The 20,159-nt window shown below is 46.0% G+C and overlaps 2 non-coding genes across 2 annotated transcripts; one reads left to right on the top strand and one right to left on the bottom strand.

Moving 5' to 3' along the window:
- Positions 1-2,882: 2,882 nt before the first annotated feature.
- On the bottom strand, positions 2,883-2,955 carry trnak-cuu (transfer RNA lysine (anticodon CUU)). Its single transcript has one exon. It is a non-coding gene; the product is annotated as a tRNA-Lys (tRNA).
- A 6,747-nt stretch (positions 2,956-9,702) lies between these two features.
- On the top strand, positions 9,703-9,774 carry trnal-caa (transfer RNA leucine (anticodon CAA)). The gene has a single exon. It is a non-coding gene; the product is annotated as a tRNA-Leu (tRNA).
- The last annotated feature ends 10,385 nt before the right edge of the window (positions 9,775-20,159 follow it).

Below are 20,159 nucleotides of genomic sequence, written 5' to 3'. Positions count from 1 at the left end.
CAAGGGGTATGATTCTCGTTTCTGGCTTGTTAATTGAAATTTGCGAGAGATCCCGGCCGAGCCCATTATTCTGTCGCGAATTTTGAAATTACATCGAACTTTTGCAAAGAAGGACTTGCATTTCTGCAACACCTTTCAGGAACTCATGATGCCCCAAAGCGCTTTGCAGCCGTTGAGTTATGTTTGAAGTGTTGTAGTGTGGGGAAAGATGTGCCCAAATCACCCCACACGAACCTCAACTCTTTGCGAAGGAGTTCGGTGCAAATAATCAGGTGCCTCAGCGACTTAGACTTTCTTTGAATGAGTTCTGCTTGTACCTGTATTCAAGCTTGAAACATCAACTGGGCTTCCATCTCACGGGAGCAGCGTGTAGCGGTTAGCGAGTAGGTGACGAGGTTTGGGGTTGATGTACGTCACTTTCAATCTTTTAAATTTCACCAAGCAAAGAAATGTTGAATCCAACTGTCCCTGTAATCCATTTGTTCAGGTTTAATCACAGGAATATCTGCAGTCAGGAGCTGAAAAGTAATTAAAACCTACGACTGGCTTCGGGACAATCAGTATACTTTGTCACAGACAAGGCACCGGAAGGCTGGAAGGTAGATCACACCGGTTGTGGGAGAGCTGGTTGGCGGTGACATGGAAGTGTCTGCAGTGTGCGAGACCAGACTGCTTCCACACATCCACAATGAATGTCCCAACCTTTATTTGGGAAAAGTACAACTGAGAGTGGACAAGTTCCATCCCGGTCGGAGCAATCTGAAGCTTTAACTGACTGACACCCTGGTTTGGGATGTATTGCAATTTACATTTTCATTAGTCTCTGTGGCACAATGGGTTAGCACATTCAGCTATTAACCCAAAGGTTGGTGGTTCGAGCCCACCCAAGAACAAAGCCTTTAACAGTTTTTTCCCCCAGGATTCGGTGCCGCACAGTTCCAGGTTGTCATTGTGCGTTTTGGCTGCAAGAATATATTCCGCAAACATTGCCAGCTGTGCTGTTATCCAGTGAGTTCCCACTCCAATACTTTTCTGAACATTTAGTTCATGGAAAACGATAAAAAATGTTTACATGGACCATGGTCCTCCATCCAGTCCACGAGAAATAAATTACATTATTGTGTTTAAAGGAACTGGTGGAAATTGTCTGACTTATCGTTATGGCTTTGCTCAAATTCTGAGAGTCAACAGTTTGCGACGAATTATCTCATGGCCAATGCCAAGCACGAAAATGTCTCTCAGCATTTGTTCTCGAAATCCCTCAAATTTGCAATGTCCTGCGAGGCGCCTTAATTCGGCGACATAGCTCGCCACTTCCTGGCCCTCCGACCGTTGGCACCTGTCGAACCGATACCTCGCCATCAGATCGCTTTCTTTAGGATTTCGATGCTCGCAGACCAGCGTACACAATTCTTCATAGGATTTAGTTGTTGGTGTCACCAGAGCTAGAAGATTCTTCATGAGGCCATAGGTTGCTGCCCCACAGACGGTTAGGAGGATCGCCCTTCATTTGGCAGCGTTCTCGTCCCCTTCCAGCTCGTTGGCCACGAAGTATTGGTCGAGTATCTCCACAAAGGCTTCGCAATCGTCCACTTCTGAGAACTTCTCCAGGAGACCAACTGTTCCTTGCATTTTTGCGTGGTTGTTCATTGTCTCGTCGCCAATTGATATGCTCATAATAAAGAATGAAACTTAGTATTTTGAACTATGAGTAAGTGTGACCTTAGCTCCTTTAATAAGACTCCAGAGTACAGGTACCTCATGGGTGGCCTGCTTACATACCGTGCTCCCAAGGGATCCCAGTATCCCTTGGGACTCCGACAGGTAGGCCCTCTGGTGGTGATGTGTACAGGTTGTCAAGGGTTAAATACATAACACAAGATGTGTACAGAAATCAACCATCAAAAGCCCTGTCATTAACCGCAAGGGGTTTCCTGCAATTTTCTGATCGCAAAGCGCTTTCAGTCCTTGTCCTTAAAATTGCAGAAACGGAATTTGGGGAGTTTAATGACTTTGAAAGGAGGACATTGTTGTTTGGTGCCGTTCTGGTCAGAGAAATGTTTGTGAAAGGAACTTTTTGCAGAGAGAGGGATTGAGCATTTCAGCTTGTTGCTGAGCACTTCTCTCTGGGCACTGAGCTCAACAGCAATTTCTGTCGTGTGGAGGTTATCACATTTGCCTCACACGTGAAAAGTTCCCGGTTCAAGCCTGGGCAGAAACATTATTTCTCAAACAAAAACTTGTCTGCAATAAATTAAATAAAAGCTGTTTTGGATACATTGTTGCATGAGCAATGCACATTTAAAACCAGTCTCCTCAAATACAGATTGTGTAAAATCAGATCGGGGATAAAACTTCATCAAGGATTAAAGTTTCATGAATTGTTAAAGTTCACGAATTGAAGTTTTGACTGTCCCTGTCAGCATTTCATTCATTCTGTGAAACAACACGATCGGTTTATACCAGCAGATCTAAGCTGCATTTGAAATCCACACACAACTCATTAATTATTCGCTTTTCCCCAGTTCCAGAGCTCAGAGGGTTATTGTCCATCTCTGGGATACAAGCTACCTCAGACCCGGGCCAAAGCTCCCCGTACACCGAGCACAGGCTCAGGAATACCGCGGGGGTGAGGTTATCACGGTCACTGGGCCTTCCAGCAGCCCTGAACAAGCGCCCGGTCTGAAACTTTCCAGAGTAATAACTTGTAACTGGAGCATCTAACAGTAAGGACGGCCGAGCGGTCTGAGGTGCTGCTTTCATTATTTGATTAAATTATCAACTCTCCCTCAGTTCGCATTTTTTTCATTGTGCAAAAGAAGATCATGGTTCATTACTGATGTTTACCCGCGAAAGCAATATAAATTTTAATGAAAAGTAATCACCCAACGTGGGGCTCGAACCCACGACCCTGAGATTAAGAGTCTCATGCTCTACTGACTGAGCTAGCCGGGCTTCTCAACAGTTGCTCTGTCAATCTCCTTCAGAATATTGTCTGTTTCAATGAGATCACCTCTCATTCTTCGAAACTCCAGAGAGTATCGGCATGTTCTACACAATCTCTCACCATAGGACAGTCCTCTCATCCCAGGAATCAATCTTGTGAACCTCCGTTGTACCACCTCCAAGGCAAGTGTATCCTTCTTCAGAAAAGGAGACCAAAACTGTGCGCAGTACTCCAGGTGTGGTCTCACCAGGGCCCTGTACAATTGGAGCAAGACTTCCTTACTCTTGTACTATGGGCGGAATATTGGGTACTATGGGCTGAATATCCTGTTTTTCTGCGAATTCTACGCTTGTATAAAAAGTTATTAAAATCCGACAGTCACTCGGCAAACATATTTGTATTTCCTTCAGTGTGCAACACATGTGGCTGGATTAATGATGATTAAAACAATTATTCAGCATCTCACAGACTTGATTATATTTGTCAGCTTGCTCTGTAAAAATGCTTTCCCTAACCAGGAATCAAACCCAGACCACAGCAGTGAAAGCACTGAATCCTAACCACTAGACTACCAGGGAACACTGCTTGCAGCCGCTGCGATAGCTTTAAATATAGTCAGCTTACAATCACAGCTGAGAATTGTGCGGTGACACGGGGTGTAACTGGATTTGCTGGGAGCAGCGTGGAGGCCCCGACCTGCGTGAGAACACCAGCGGCAGGTCGGGGCCGTAAAAGGAGCGGTGAGCGGCGGCCTGATAGCAGCGTGGTGTTGTACCACGGCAAGGTACAGCGCGAGCTGGTGCAGGAGGGCGACGGCAGCGAAGAGTGACGTCATCAAAGTCCAGGTCGGTGATTGGAGCGTGGGCAGGTACAGCAGGAGCAGCGAGAGACTGTGGAGGGATGTGATCGGGGCCCAGGGGCGGCGTGAGTTCAGGGCCAGGGGTCCAGGGGCAGCACGGTCCAGCCCACACTGCGATATGTGTGGGCACTGGGTCCGTGCAGCAGAGCTGGTCTCCAGTCGTCATGGATAACCCTTGCCACTGGACCAAGACCTCGCTCTGTCAATCCCGCGTGATGGCTGGGGTGCAACGGCCACCACACGTTAAAAAAATCCACGCACAGGCATCTTCCACACTTCAACATGCAGTTCGGGACCTGGAATATTAGGTCCATCATTGAAACACCTGTGAACTCATCCTGTTTTGGCGTGGAAGCAAGTCATCCTCACTTCGAGGGGCTGCCTATGATGATGATGAACTGGATTTGCTGCAGTCCGCGGGCAGCAGGTGATGAAAGCGGGCGTGAGACGGTGAGTGACAGGTGGGCACTGCTTCTGATGCTGTCTGACCCACGGTGGGAGTGGCCGGGGATTTTAAAGCCCTTTCATTGCACCAATGCAGGGTAAATGAAACTGTGTTTCAGGATCCTTCATGTATACAAACATGGGCACTCTGCACTGTAGACCTCGTGGTGCAACGGTAGTGTGTCTGACTCCAGATCAGAAGGCTGCGTGTTTATATCACGTCGGGGTCACTGTACGTTTCCATATTGTTCTTCCGGAATTGAGATTTTCTTTGCTGTTTCACAATTTACTTTCCCATCTTTGTATCATCAGCAAACTTGGCTCCATTACACTCGGTCCCTATATCCCTGGGATCGGGGAGGGAAGACACACCGGAGAAGTGTGAGCTTGTGGACCGGAGTAGTTGCAGCTGCTGGAGCTGTGCGTTTTATCGGGGAGGGACGGGGGGAGAGCCCGCCGAGCGACCGGAGAAGTTGAGAAGCTGCTGTGCTTTTCATCGGGTTTGACACTGTTTAAAAATGGCAGAGTGCCAAGTTTTCTCTCCCTACTGCCCATGCGCGAAGATGCCGGCAGTGTTTTCGGCGCAGGCATTTGGCTCCGCCCCCCACTTCACCATCGGCACCATGCCAGGACTCCGGGGACTGCACACAGCGGCCAGGATGGGGCGAGTTTTTCCCCGCACCGTTTCCAGCGCGCAAAGTCGGTGCGCTTGAGGTCAGTGCGCCGACAAAACTGCTTGGGGGAAATCTAGCCCTTGAAGAGTAAGGAGTACACTGAAGAAAATATAAATATGTTTGCCGAGCAACTGTCAAATTTTAATAACTTTTTATACAACCGTCAAATCAGCAAAAAAACAGGGCACTCGGCCCATAGTACCTAATATATAGCCCATAGTACAAGAGTAAGGAAGTCTTGCTACAATTGTACAGGGACCTGGTGAGACCACACCTGGAGTACTGCGCACAGTTTTGGTCTCCTTATTTGAGGAAGGAAATATTTTCCAGGGAGGAGGTACAACGGAGGTTAACCAGATTGATTCCTGGGATGAGAGGACTGTCTTAAGTTGAGAGATTGTGTGGAATGGGCCGATACTCTCCGGAGATTCGAAGAATGAGAGGTGATCTCATTGAAACACACAATATTCTGAAGGGGATTGACAGGGTAGATGCTGAGAGGTTGTTTCCCCCGGGCTGGAGTGTCGAGAACCAGGGGGTACAGTCTCAGGTTAAGGGGTCGGCCATTTAAGACAGAGATGAGGAGGAATTTCTTCTCTCAGAGGGATATGAATCTTTGGAATTCTCTGCCCCACAGGCCTGTGGATGCTGAGTCTCTGAATATATTCAAGGCTGCGTTAGATAGATTTTTGGAGTCTCGGGGAATCAAGGGAACGAGAGATCACTGGAGTTTGGAAGAATGAGAGGGGATCTTATGGAAACTTATAAAATTCTGACGGGACTGGTCAGGTCCCGATGTTGGGGAAGTCCAGAACCAGGGGTCGGAGTCTAAGGGATAGCCATTTAGGACTGAGATGAGGAGAAACTTCTTCACTCAGAGAGTTGTTAACCTGTGGAATTCTCTGCCGCAGAGTTGTTGATGCCAGTTTGTTAGATATATTCAAGAGGGAGTTAGATGTGGCCCTTATGGCTAAAGGGATCAAGGGGTATGGAGAGAAAGCAGGAAAGGGGTACTGAGCTGAATGATCATCCATGATCTTATTGAATGGTGGTGTGGCTCGAAGGGCCGAATGGCCTACTCCTGCACCTATTTTCTATGTTTCGATGTTTCTATGTCCTGCTACTGCTTCTTTAATAATGGATTCCAACATTTGCCCAACCACAGATGTTAGGCTAACTGGTCAGTAGTTTCCTGCTTTTTGTCTGCCTCCTTTTTTAAATAGGGGCATTACATTTGCAGTTTTCCAATCTGCTGGGTCCTCCCCAGAATCCAGGGAGTGCATGTCCACAGATCACTGAAAGTAGCAGGCCAGGTAGCTAAGGTGGTTGAGAAGAAATATGGAATGCTTGCCTTTATTAACCGAGGCACAGAATACAAGAGATGGGGTCGGTGGGGCAGGTTAGGTCACAGCTGGAGTACTGCTTGCAGTTCTGGTCGCCATATTACAGGAAGGACATGATTGCACTGAAAATGGTGCAGAGGAGATTTACGAGGATGTTGCTGGGAGTGGAGAATCTTAGCCATGAGGACAGATTAGATAGGCTGGATTTGGTTTCCATGGAACAGAGCCTGAGGGGAGACCTCATTGAGGTGTATAAAATTATGAGGGTCCGAGATATAGTGGATAGAAAGGACCTATTTTCCTTAGCAAAGGGATCAACAACAAGGAGGCATAAATTTAAAGTAATTGGTCAAAAGTTTAGAGGAGATATTTCTTCACACAGAGGGTTGTGGGGGTCTGGAACTCACTGCCTGAAAGGGTGGTAGAGGCAGAAACCCTCACCACATTTAAAAAGTGCTTAGATGTGCACCTGAAGTGTCGTAACCTGCAGGGTTATGGACCTCGAGCTGGAAAGTGGGATTAGGCTGGATAGCCTCGAGTTGGTCGGTGCGGACACGATGGACCGAAATGGCCTCCTTTCGTGCTGTAAACTTCTTTGATTCTATGAACTCGTTTGCAAGGAGTTGAGGTGATTTGGGCACATCTTTCCTCACATGACAACATTTCAAAGGCAACTCAATGGCTGGAAAGCGCTTTGGGTCGTCATGAGTTACTGACAGACGCTGCATAAATGCAAGTCCTTCTTTGCAAAAGTTCGATGCAAACTCAAGGCTGGTCTGTGATTTGAAGCCAGGATCTCTCTGCAAATTTCAAGTAATAACCACGAAGCAAGAATCATACCCCGAGACCAACAAACCACCTGCTAAGAAAATGTGGAGATAAGATGTAACCATTATTGAAGCATTTTTAGTGTGTGTTGCTGTTCTTGATCAGAGGAGCACATGTTACGGAATCAGTGACCTTGCCTTTCCGACATGTCTTCTGAAGCGCCGCACGATCCCACTCCTGCAGTCAATGAGCTGTTGGGACGTTAATGTATCCATCATCATCATCATCATAGGCGGTCCCTCGAAACGAGGATGACTTGCTTCCACGCCGAAAAAGGATGAGTTCACAGGTGGTTAAATGAAGGACCCGAACTACATCCCGAAGAGTGGAAGATGCCTGTGCGTGGATTTTTTTAACGTGTGGTGGCCGTTGCACCCCAGCCATCACACGGGCTTGATAGTGCGAGGTCTTGGTCCAGTGGCATTGGTCAAGCAAGACGACAGGCGACCAGCTCTGCTGCACGGACCGAGTGCACACACATATCGCAGTGTGGGCTGGCCCGTGCTAACCCTGGGCCCCTGGCCCCAAACTCATGCCTCCCCTGGGCCCTGATCACGTCCCTCTCGCTGCTCCTTTGCCCCGATCTCGCCGCTCCTGCTGTATCTGCCCACGCTCCAATCACCGACCTGGACCTTGATGACGTCACTCTTCGCTGCCGCCGCCCTCCTGCACCAGCTCGCGCTGCTCCCTGGAGTAGTCTCCAGGGACCTCCAAGCTGCTCCCAGGGCCGCTCGGCGTTCCTTTTATGGCCCCGACCTGCCGCTGGTGTTCTCCCGTTAGTGTATCCAGGCTGTGGGTGGCCACCCCGAGCGCAGCAGAGGGGTTTCTGCAGTAGTTCTGGGTGGGGACAGTATCTTTCCCCTTCTCTCTTCCTCTTGTCGATATCCCTGTCCTTTTATTTCTCTATTTATTCCCCCTGTCTCAGTTTCTAGCGTTTAAAAGTGAACAAAAGATGAAATGGGTATCACTGTGGAACAATTTCTCTCACTCAAAGTTAGATGCACTACCGTTGCACCATGAGGTCTAGGTAGCTAGCCGTTGATATTCAGGTTCATATATAAATATATATAAATATATCTACATGTATCATAACCGTTCCCTGGTGGTCGCAGGGTTAAGATCCGGCGCACTAAACTGGTTTCAATTCTCGATCAATTCATCGCATAAAAATAATTGAGGTCTTTGAGACGATTAATAATTGCTGTAATCACCATGAATACCAATACTTTCTGCGATAGACCGAGCTTACAGACTATCTGGCTTCTCCTGTCCTTTGCCGGGCACGTGTTCCGGGTTTAATTTAGTAAACTGGGCGAGTTCGCTGATGGCGGGGAGACGGTAGGAGCCTCTGTGGCCCCACTGTGAGGATGTGGAAGTGAACACGATGGCTGGGTGATCCGTGACATTTCTGTAAAGGCAGCGGAGGAGAAGGATTGAGAGCTTTCAGTGTTGGACAGAAGTTGTTTCAGGTGAGCCAACACATTCCCGATCAGCACAAAGGGAGCTCACTGGTCAGCTCCCCTCTGTTGGGGCTGCTGTGCCAGAGGTTTCTGTAGTGCAGTGGTTATCATATTTGCTTTATCCGAGAAAAGTACCGGGTTTGATTCTGGGTAGAAACATTATGTTTAAACTTGCTATAAGGGAACAATCGGAGGAGAGTTTCGTCTCCTGGAAAATGCTGCCTGACCTGCTGAGATTTCCAGCGTTTGCTGTCGTTATTTGCTATTTATTCACCTGGTAAAAGGGCTCCCTTATTCCTGAATTGCTCTTTATTTAACCAATAAATAGATAACTTTGAGTGAGAGAAAACGGATCCACCGGGGACCTTTCGCGTGTGAGGCCAAGGTGATATCCGCTACACTGCAGCCCATCAAAGGGCGAGAAACCACTGAATATAAAGGATGAGCTCACAAATATCAGGGGCAGTGCAGTCTGGTCAACGTCAAACCCTCCTTTCTTATTCAGCAGAGGCATGAACGGGAATCAGATGCCACAAAGTTTAATTAAAGATACAAATACAAGTAACACTTCCAAATCTTTTCACTCTAAAATTCTTTCACTTTATTTGAAATCCTACTGCGTTGAATCTGAAAATGAGCACCGTGGGATTTTATCTTCACTACTGATTCTAATTTCTCTGCACGGAAGGAATAACCGGTGCTGTTAAATTTGACATAAGTTGCCCCGGATTCCTGGTGACATCGGCAATACAGTGTGTAAAATGGGTTAACATGCAGAAGAACATAAGAACAAAAGAAATAGGAGCAGGAGTCGGTCATACGCCCCTTGAGCCTGCTCCGCCTTTTAATACGATCATGGCCGATGCGATCATGGACTCAGGTCCACTTCCCTGCCCGCTCCCCAAAGCACAGGACAAATGATTGAAGTATCGACTGTCCCTCAGTTAGCATTTCTTTCATTGTGCAAATGAAGGTGACGGGTTAATTAATGATGCTTTTCCGTGAACGCAACACAAAAGTTGAAAAAAACATACGGTGACTGGCAGGTGAGTGTTGCTTCTGACACCTGGTGGGAATGGGCGGGGATTTTAAAGCCCCTTGTGTTGTGAAAGCTTCATATAGAGGAACATCTCAAACACATTGTGTAGGCCTCATGGCGCAATGGTAGCGCGTCTGACTCAAGATCAGAAGGTTGCGTGTTCAAATCACGTTGGGGCCACTGTTCTTTCAGAATTAATATTTTCTTTGCTGTTTGGCAATAACCAGACCCTTGTTCCAAGGTCTGTCACATTGTTTCCCTGGTGTCAGGCAGAGATACGCCTGCTGCCCTCATTTAATTTTGTGACAGGACACAAAAGTTCAAAATCAACTTGCAGGTGGCCACACACACCGCCGAGCGGTCTAAGGTGCTGTGATTAGATCGCAGTTTTCTCTGGAGGTGTGGGTTTGAATCCAACTTCTGACATTTCTTATTTTTAATCATTAAGCGAAACTCATTGTTTGACACCACGACCAACTCCTTAAAACTGGGATTCAGCAGTTCACCTGCTCGCTTAACATTTCCGTCTGACCTGGTGCTGAAAGTGGAGATGTTTCCGCAGTGTCGCAGTTACCACGTTCGCCTCACACATGAAAGCTTTTTCCCAACCACAGATGTTAGACGAACTGGTCTATAGTTTCCTGCTTTTTGTCTGCCTCCTTTTTTAAATAGGGGCGTTATATTTGCTGTTTTCCAATCAGCTGGGTCCTCACAGAATCCAGGGAGTGCATGTCCACAGATCCCTGAAAGTAGCAGGCCAGGTAGATAAGGTGGTTAAGAAGGAATATGGAATGCTTGCCTTTATTAGCCGAGGCATAGATTACACGAGATGGGGTGGGGATTTATACTTGTACTGTATAAAACACTGGTTAGGCCACAGCTGGAGCACTGCGTGCAGTTCTCGTCGCTGTATTACAGGAAGTACGTGATTGCACTGAAGAGGGTACAGAGGAGACTTAAGAAGATGTTGCCGGGAGTGGAGAATCTTATCGATGAGGACAGATTCGATAGGCTGGGTTTGTTTTCCCTGGAACAGAGAAGGCTGAGGGGAGACCTCATTGAGCTGTATAAAATTATGAGGGGCCTAGATATAGTGGATAGAAAGGGCCTATTTCCCTTAGCAGAGGGGTCAACAACCAGGAGGCACAAATTTAAAGTAATTGGTAGAAAGTTTAGAGAAGAAATTTCTTCACGCAGAGGGTGGTGGGGGTCTGGAACTCACTGCCTGAAAAGGTGGTAGAGGCAGAAACCCTCACCACATTTAAAAAGTGCTTGGATGTGCACCTGAAGTGCTGTAACCTGCAGGGTTATGGACCTAGAGCTGGAAAGTGGGATTAGGCTGGATAGTCTCTTGTTGGCTGGCGTGGACACGATGGACCGAAATGGCCTCCTTCTGTGCTGTAAACTTCTATGATTCTATGAACTCCTTCGCAAAGAGTTGAGGTTCGTGTGTGGTGATTTGGGCACATCTTTCCTCACATGGCAACACTTCAAAGGTAACTCCATGGCTGTAAAGACCTTTGGGGCGTCACGAGTTCCTGACAGGCACTGCAGAAATGCAAGTCCTTCTTTGCAAAAGTTTGACGCAAATTCAAAATTTGCAGCAAATTGAGGGCTCATGCGGGATTTGAACCCATAAACTCTCGCAAATTTCAAGTAAAAATCCCAAAGCTACAATCATACTCATAAACCAACCAGCCAACTGTTTAGCAAATGTGGAGATAAGGTGTAACCATTATTGAAGCATTTCTCGTGTGTTTTGCTATTCTTGATCGGAGCAGCACATGAGACGGAATCAGTGACTTTGCCTTTTTGACATGTCTTCTGCAGCGCCGCACGGTCCCACTCCTGCAGTCAATGAGCTGTTGGGACGTTAATGTATCCATCATCATCATCATCATAGGCGGTCCCACAAAACGAGGATGACTTGCTTCCACACCGAAAAAGGATGAGTTAACAGGTGTTTCAACTTACTCCTTATACAAGAATCTCTTCCTACTTACAAGCTGCTGATGGTGTATGCATGGATATCTTGCTTTTCACCACTCCAATAGATTGCTAAGAATGCTGAGGCGCCGCCCTGGGGGATTAGCAGTGGGTCTGTGGAGCAGGAACCTGCTGTCCTCTTTCAGATTGACCTACTTCCACAACTGCCACATTATTCTTGCTGCTGCCTGTCATTCAGCCAGCCCAGACTTCTGCCGTCCATGATGTGGTGGTGCAGTTTACAGCTGGGCCTTCTAGGTCCACAGCTGGTCGATGGTGTCCTGCATGGCCATCTGCAGTCTTCCCCATGGAAACTCCGCAGCCTTCCACCACCCATGCCGCAGCCACTGTGGGAGCAGGAAAGGGCGCTGAAGGACAGTTACTAAGGGACTGTACTGTAAATTGAATGTAAATTTATTCAGTTTGTTTGAAATGTTTGTTTTGTGGAGGCTCTCCTTTCAGCTTTGTGCCCAGGAGGATGCTATGATGCTCCGAAACAGAGGGCTGGTATAATGGGGATGTGGTGAGCAATTGGGATCCGGTGTTCCATTCATTGAGGTGTTCACGGACAGCTGCCCGCCTCCACCCTTCCTCCTCATCCTCCTTATCTTCTTCTTGCTCCTCCTCCTCTCCCTCCTCCTCCTCCTCCTGAGGTGGTCCTGCAATCCCTGCTGTGCCCTCATGATAGCCAAATTGTGAATCATGCAGCAGATCACCATGAAATGGGACGCCGGCTCCCGCAAGTACTGGAGGGCTCCTCCCGAGTGGTCAAGGCAGCAGAACCATTGCTTCAGCAGCCCAGTGGTCTGCATGATAATGTTCCTGGTGGCAGCATGGCTCTGATTGTAAGAGTGCTGGGTATGAGTGATGGGGCTGCAGAGGGGATTCTTCAGCCAGGTGTAGAGCAGATAGCCCTTGTCTCCGAGCAGCCACCCACTGGTTGATATGGTGACTGTAAGATTTCTGCCACACTAGATTATCACAGGATGAAGGCATCATGATTGCAGCCGGGATAGCTAGCATTGATCATCAGCATGTGCTGGGTGTGGTCGCACAACAACTACACATTAAGTGAGTGGTGGCCTTTGCAGTTATGGAAGATCTCAGGATTGGCATACAGAGCCCGCAAAGCCACGCGGGTGCAGTCGATAGCGTCCTGCACCATGGGGAAGACCGCTATCCTAGCAAAGCCACATGCACGCTTATCCTGCTTCTCTTTGTTCAGAGAAGACAATATAGTCCCTTCTCCAGGTGTAGAGAGCCTCTGTGACCTCCCGGATGCAGTGATCGATGGCGAACTGGGCGATGTTAGCTATATCTCCTGCTTTAGACTGGAAGGATCAGCTGGTGAAGAAATTGAGGGCCACTGAAAGAGCCGTGATCACCCTACTCTGAGGCTGCAGGTCTGGTTGCAGAAGCAGGCAGACTTATGTGACCACCTCCTTGGTGAAGCAGAACTTCTAAATACACTGCTCCTCGCTTCAGTGAGATAAGAGAAGTGCTCTCTGAAAAACTTGGGTGGGTAAGGCCTCCTGTTGAGAGCTCTCCTGGCCCTCCTCCTTCTCCTTCTGTGCGCTTCTTCTCCTCTTTGCTGCCTCCGTTCCGTCTTCTGAAGATACTCGAACGTGAGGGGGACTGCAAGTAGAGCCCCCATGACTGCGCACAAGTGGTGTAAGCAAATGCATTTAAAGAAGAATGAAGGCATTCTCCACTTGCACCAACACGCCCTGTCACCTTAGGAACTTGAAACAAGTTTAGAAAGCTGCAAGATTTATAGAAAGTTCTACAAAGCCAGTCAAGTTGGAAAAGCATGCTAGCTGCAAGTTGTTGCTGATGATCACTTTAAATCATGCTCTTGCAGGTTCTTTGCTGCTTGTGAACGCTTGGTCAACTGTTCGTAATTAACACAGGCTGACAAGTGGAGCAGCAAACGCGCAAATGGTAGATCGGGCATCAGGCAAGCATTGCACACCCAGGCTGGGATTTTGCCAGCGCTCAGAGGGTGGGTTTGGAGGTGGATCCGCTATCAAAATATAAAGATTGACAGCGGGTTGAGATCTCGGTGTGAACCCGCCTCTGTGTCAGTTTCCCAAATGCCAGGTTTGCCTGCGCTTCACAGACCCGACATCAAGCGGTAGGCGAGCCAATTGACATAGTTAAGAGCTAGTTAGAAGGTAGTTACCCTACTCTGAGGCTGCAGGTCTTGGTAGCATTGCCGACCTGCTGAAAATGGCGGCCACTGTGGAACCCGCCAGAAGAGAGGCGGCCGCCATTTATTTCACCAAAATGGGCCATAACGGCCAGCGCTAACACCTCCAATTTTCGAGGCAAATCTTAGGAGCTGAGTGCTGTCCACCCCGTTAATCTGTTTAACATACTGCATGAACAGCTGATCGAAGCTGCCTAAAGTCTCCACTTTTCGACTGCCGTAGTTGTTAACAGTGCGAACAGCTGATGGAGAATTCAGGCAGCTTCAGTCAGCTGTTTTCTAAATCGAGATGATGAGTTGGTTCCATTGAAATGAATCATAATCCGACTTTGAATTGATTTAGCATCATGCAATACAGACACCACGCTATAAAATTATTTTCACAGATTATTCTAGGAATGACTTCGCACTACAAGTTAATAGCTGCAAATCATTTTTGTTGCTTCTCCATTAGTTGAACATAACATCAATAGCTGTATCTTCTATGCAAGTGAAGATTCATTTAGGGAATGTTTCAAACTGGAATATTCAACAGATTGAAGTATCTGAAACAAACGTCTCCACTTTTCTTCAGTTCCATACTTACCACATCCAAGTTTGTGTTTTCCATTACATCTACTAGCTTTTCCAATTTTGTTTCTTTTGTGAATAAAAAATCGTCATCCACCCAAAGCATGTATTTAGTTGTGACCTGAGAAGCTGCCAAGTTTCTTCCAGCAAACCATCCCTGAGAAGAAAACAATTCCAAGATGTTCAAGATCAGTAAGTGTGGACAATTTGGTTTCTTTGAAATTGGTTTGGTCTCAATAATGTTACACCAATGGTCATGCCTATTTAAAGTCACATGAGAGCAATGGCAGAAAGATTACTTTGTTTCCTAGTGTTTTCTTCCTTCCTCGTTCCCTCCCGTTCCTTTGATTCAACTAAAAGGCTTGTACATCTCTCAATCTTTACTTCTAAAGGACGCTGTCCAAAATGTGGACTGGAAGGGAAACCTGACATATGAGTTAACAGAGAACAAAGTAGAAAGACGACAATTCACCTGAAGGAGCTTCGACAGTAAGGAGACAATAAATAATAGAGAAAATACACAATGCACCTTAATGCCACAGGAATATGAACTCTTCTTAAATCAAAACCAGGCAAACATATTTTTCGAAAATTACATTAGCCCGGATTTTGTTTTTGCATAATATTTTCAGACTACATTGGAACTGTCAACATTGAGATTGACAGTACGTGGGTTACAAAGGCTAGAAAGCAGTAATGATACCATATCAATCCAATTTACCTAATTGTGCTTTGAAATCTAAAAAAAACATAGAGCATAAGAAATAGGTGCAGGATTAGGCCATTTGGCCCATCGAGCCTGCTCTGCCATTCAATAAGACCATGGCTGATCTTATCCTGGCCTCAAGTCCACTTCCCTGCCCACTCCCCATAACCCTTGACACCCCTATCGTTCAAAAAGCTGTCTATCTCCACCTTAAATATATTCAATGACCCAGCCTCCACAGCTCTCTGGGGCAGAGAATTTCAAAGATTCACGACTCTCTGAGAGAGGAAATTCCTCCTCATTTCCGTTTTAATTGGGCGACCCCTTATTCTGAAACAATGCCCCCTAGTTATAGATTCCCCCACGAATGTTGGTTTAAAGCCTGTATAGTACATAAATTGAGTACTGGAATCTTTACTGTACTTTTGCGAATGGCATTGTGTAATGCTCGATATGTGGTCCGTCAATTTTTTCAATAATGTCACTGTCATCTGCAATGATTATTGTCATGTTTGGTTAAATCTCCGAACGCTATCTATCATGATTCAAAGCTTATGATATCTTAAGAACGTCTTTGTTGTTATGGTAACCAAGGCATTGATGTTACTGTCTGGAATAAGGAAAATAAAAATCTCAGTTCGTTGAAGAAACAAATTTTATTCAAGTGTACTGATCAAATCTCTGATTTGTAACCCAAATTCCAACTGAAGTTACCTGGCCCGAGATCATATAAGCGTGGCGTTGGGGACTGCCTGATAATGATTGGAAATACAGCAGTATGTTCTTCAAACTGAAAAGACACTTTATAAAAAGAACAATTTGTAAAGTACAACACATTTCCTGTCCAGCAAATTTATGAAATTTCACTGACTGATTATTTCCAAAAATAGCTGAAGCCATTTATGGGATAGACGCAATATTTAATTATGTTTGTGAAAAGCAGTGAGGACTCTTATTGTTAAACCCATTATTACAACCATCCTGCTGGTTCCGGTCAATCCCCCCATTAGATCATTCGTAGAGGAGCTCAAAGAAAAGGCTGTAATAAGAAAGACTTTGCTGGTCCCAGTTGATGTGAACTGTCTTTAAAATCAGATTTTCCAACTTGATGGATTAGAGTAGTAGGGTATGTGGGATTGCACCCATGATTCCCCACTGGAGGGGGACATTCAGTGTTGCGCCAAGGGTGTGGAGTGAAAACAAAAAGAATGCTCAGAAAGTGAAACCTCACAGCGCTCTTGAATCTCTAGTTTTATGGTCAAAATGTATCACAACAACAACTTGCATTTATATAGCGTCGTTAACATAGTAAAAGGTCCCAAGGTGCTTCGCAGGAGCGTTAACAAACAAAATATGACACCGAGGCACATAAGGAGATTTTAAGATTGGTGACCAAAAATGTGGCCAAACAAGTAGTTTTAAAGGAGCGCCTTCAAGAAGGAGAGAGAGTTGGAAAAGTTTAGGGAGTAGAATCGAGAGCTTAGAGCCCAGAGAGGTGAAAGCAAAGTCACCAATAGTGGAGCAATTAAAATCAGGTTGCGCAAGAGGCCAAAGTTGGAGGAGTGCAGAGATCACGGAGAATTGTGGGGCTGGAGGGGGTTACAGAGATAGGGAAGGGCCAGGCCATGGAGAGATTCAAAAACTAGGATGAGAATTTTAAAATCGAGGCATTGAGAGACTGGGAGTCGATGTAGGTCAGCTCATGGAAGAAGGGCACTTAGTGCAACTTAGGATATGGGCAGCAGTATTTTGAATGAGCTCAAGTTTATGGAGGGTGGAAGATGAGAATCTGGCCAGAAGAGCTTTTGGAGTAGTCAAGTCTAGCAACAATGGCTTGGTAAGGGTTTCCAGCAGTAGTTAAGCTGAGGCAGGTGTGGAGACCGGCAATCTCATGGAGCTGGAATAAAACAGTCTTGGTGGAGCAGACCTGGGGTTGGAATAGGGACACCAAGTTTGCGTTCTGGGAAGTGCTCTCATTTTATTCGATGGGAATGTCTCCTGGTGTAGGGAGCCAAAAACTACATTTCAGAATCTTTTTCTTTTTAATGTCTACATCATGAAGGAAGATCTCGAATAAGCTACCAAGAAAGGGGATTTATTTCATGTTCAGGTTGAGTTGAAAGGTAATTCAAAACGACATTAAAAAATAAAACATGGCATGCTGCACTTACCTATATCAGCTGTATTAATATGATACCTTTTGCTTGTGTAAGTAACATATTTGAGTATCGCATTGATGAGTTCCAAACTTGAGCTTGCCACTGTCAATTCTTTCTCGCCTAATCCTTTGAACACATCTCAGGGACTGTAGCAATTGTATTAAATACACCTTGCGTAACTTTCAGTTTAATCTATGTAAGAAGAAAATAGATCATTTTACCTCATACAAATATCATAAAATATTGTGTAGAATTGTGTAAGAATCTGCAGTATAGATAAAGGTAGGCGCAGATGTAATTACAGGCCCACTAATTGTATTATGAGAACTGGTGGCGAACAACTTCACACCGGGCTTATCTAACTTACAGAAATGACTCATCCCAGCTTATCCTGTAATAGGGTTAAAGGATTCAATAACCCAAAAGATGTATAAAGAAGTCCAAAAGAGCTGACCAGCCCAGCAGAACTCAACACAGCAGAAGAACTGAAGAGAGGACTGGGAACGAACTGCGGTGCTGTCCGGAGCTCCGGACAGGGGATATTGGGCCTGAACTTGCACTCCCCATGGGCACGTATGAAGTGCGCACGGGGGACGTGGGGTACCCTCAAGTTGCGGGTTTAGGCACATGCGAAGCGCATGCAGCTAAACCTGGCACTCTTTTGACAGACCGCACGCTTGCGAAGGAAAAAAGCCTCCGCAGGCCGAATGAATGTCCTTCAAATTCTTAAGCTGGTAAAAGCAGGCATAAGATCTGCTTTGACCAGCGGAAGAGTTTTAAAAAATAGAAAAGTAAAATGTTACCACTCATTTATAAATTAAAAACCCTGTCCATTAAGGTAAGTTTATTTTTAGCCCTGTTAAAACATTTAAAATTAAAAAAAACATTTTTGTATAAATGATTTAATAAAATAGTATTTAAATTAATTTTAAATATGTAATGTGTTTTTAAAATGTAATTTCAGTGTTTGTGTTTTTGGGGGTATTCCCATTCATACTTATGGCAGCTCCGTACATATGGAATTACTACAAGTATGAATGAGGATCCCCCACTCTGATGGATTGGGCCACCCACATGATCCCAGAGATCCGTATGAAACCTGTACAATCCTGAGATACGTGGGCCTCTACACTGGCCTTCGCGCAGAGCCCCAGGACCGCAAGGCGCCGAACCTCCGGGATCATCGGGTACTTTCATAGAAATTATTGCGATCGGAGGCATCTGCCCCTGGCAAGCCTCCGACCGCAATTTCTGGACCAATGTTTTGACTGTAATTTAAGTACTGAATGTATTGAGGTTTCTCATCTTGTCTCATTAAAGCTCTCTGCTCCCACATTGGGATTATGAAGCCGAATCATTGAGGATAAACTGGGATCACCTATTAATCCAACAATTTAGCCTGGTCAGGCAGCAATACAAAAGTGAATAGTGCTGGTGACACTTCGAATATAGTGTACTTTAAATTCTTTAGCACTAAATTCCCACTTCTTACTCTATTTTATATGATGAATTCAAATTATTGAATAATTCAATTTTCTTTCACTGAAAAATGACTGGCTTAACAGGACTAGAATCTCATCTCATCCAAAAGGCAGTGCCTCCGACCAGTCAGCACAGCACTGAAACATTAACCTAGATTATCTACTCAGATTCCGGAATGGGGCTGGAATCCACGACCTCCTGACTCCGAGGTAAGAGTGCAACCACAGAGCCAAGCTGACACTCAATATCCCGCTGGCAATCATCATCTGGACTCGCATGTACAGAATGGCACCTTCAATAAGGTGCAGGAGAGCTACCAGCAGCTGAGGAACAGTAGCCCGGTCGGAGTCAGCGCCCACAGGGGAGGAAATACTTGGAGGAAAAGGAGAAATGTAAGATTTTACATACCATATAGTCCTGTCTTTTTGATGCATGCACACCTAAACCTGGAGGAAGAGATTATGTTTTATATGAAATGAAACAATAAAATGAATAATGTTCATTGCGTTACTGAAAATTAAATTGATAATCTAACCTGGGATGATGATCGACTGTAGAGGCAGTACTTCAACTCCTTGGATAGGATAGCTTAGAGGAGAATTGGGTTGGGCTATGATTATATTCTTCAAGGGTGATTCATTTCTGTATAGAAATAGGTCATCATAATAAAAGAACTTTGTACATGCATTTTACTTTTATTTTCATCTACAATAAACTTGAATCAAATAGCTGCTGATCAAACTGAACCCCCAGTTAAAATTGCACTGACTCCAAAATGTTATTGAGCAGCTGAAAAGCTACAGCAAGACCTATTAAGAATAATCCAGAGCCCCGATCACAGTGGAGAAGCATTCCTCCATTAAACCCTTGTGAAAATCCTAGCCCTGTCCCCCATAGAGGTATGTTTGTCTTATCTTCATTCCCTTCCCTTGGTGAATAGACCTCTGTTGAGATGACTATTGGGCTGCCAGTTCCCTACAGAGCTCCTTTGCTGTGCAACTCTATCCTTGGCTATCCTTTGCCTGTTCTCCTCCAATCTTCTCTCTGCCATTGTTTATGTTACCCTGGCTCTAATAATGGGTACATTTTAGCTCTAGTTATGAATTGACTGCTAGTTTAAAGTTACCTGGGCCCACTGCCCATACCCTGACCATGCCTGCTCTTTAATTTCTTCAGTCAGTCAAGGAGGCGGGAGCTCGGAGCAGCGCGAGACCGGGGTCGGCGAGAGGCCGATAAAGGCCGGCGGGAGTCGAGCAGTTCGAGCAGTCAGTCGAGGAGGCGGGAGCTCGGAGCAGCGCGAGTCCGGGGTCGGCGAGAGGCTTATAAAGGGCAGCGGGAGTCGGGCAGTTCGAGCAGTCAGTCGAGGAGGCGGGAGCTCGGAGCAGCGCGAGACCGGGGTCGGCGAGAGGCGTGCCGGTGCAGCTACAGGGAGAAGGCAAAGATACAAAGGTGA

The sequence above is a fragment of the Pristiophorus japonicus genome, unplaced genomic scaffold (genome assembly GCF_044704955.1).
Source record: "Pristiophorus japonicus isolate sPriJap1 unplaced genomic scaffold, sPriJap1.hap1 HAP1_SCAFFOLD_252, whole genome shotgun sequence".
NCBI lineage: Eukaryota > Metazoa > Chordata > Chondrichthyes > Pristiophoridae > Pristiophorus > Pristiophorus japonicus.
Note: the sequence above shows the minus strand (reverse complement) of the source record. Positions and strands in the feature narration are given on the sequence as shown.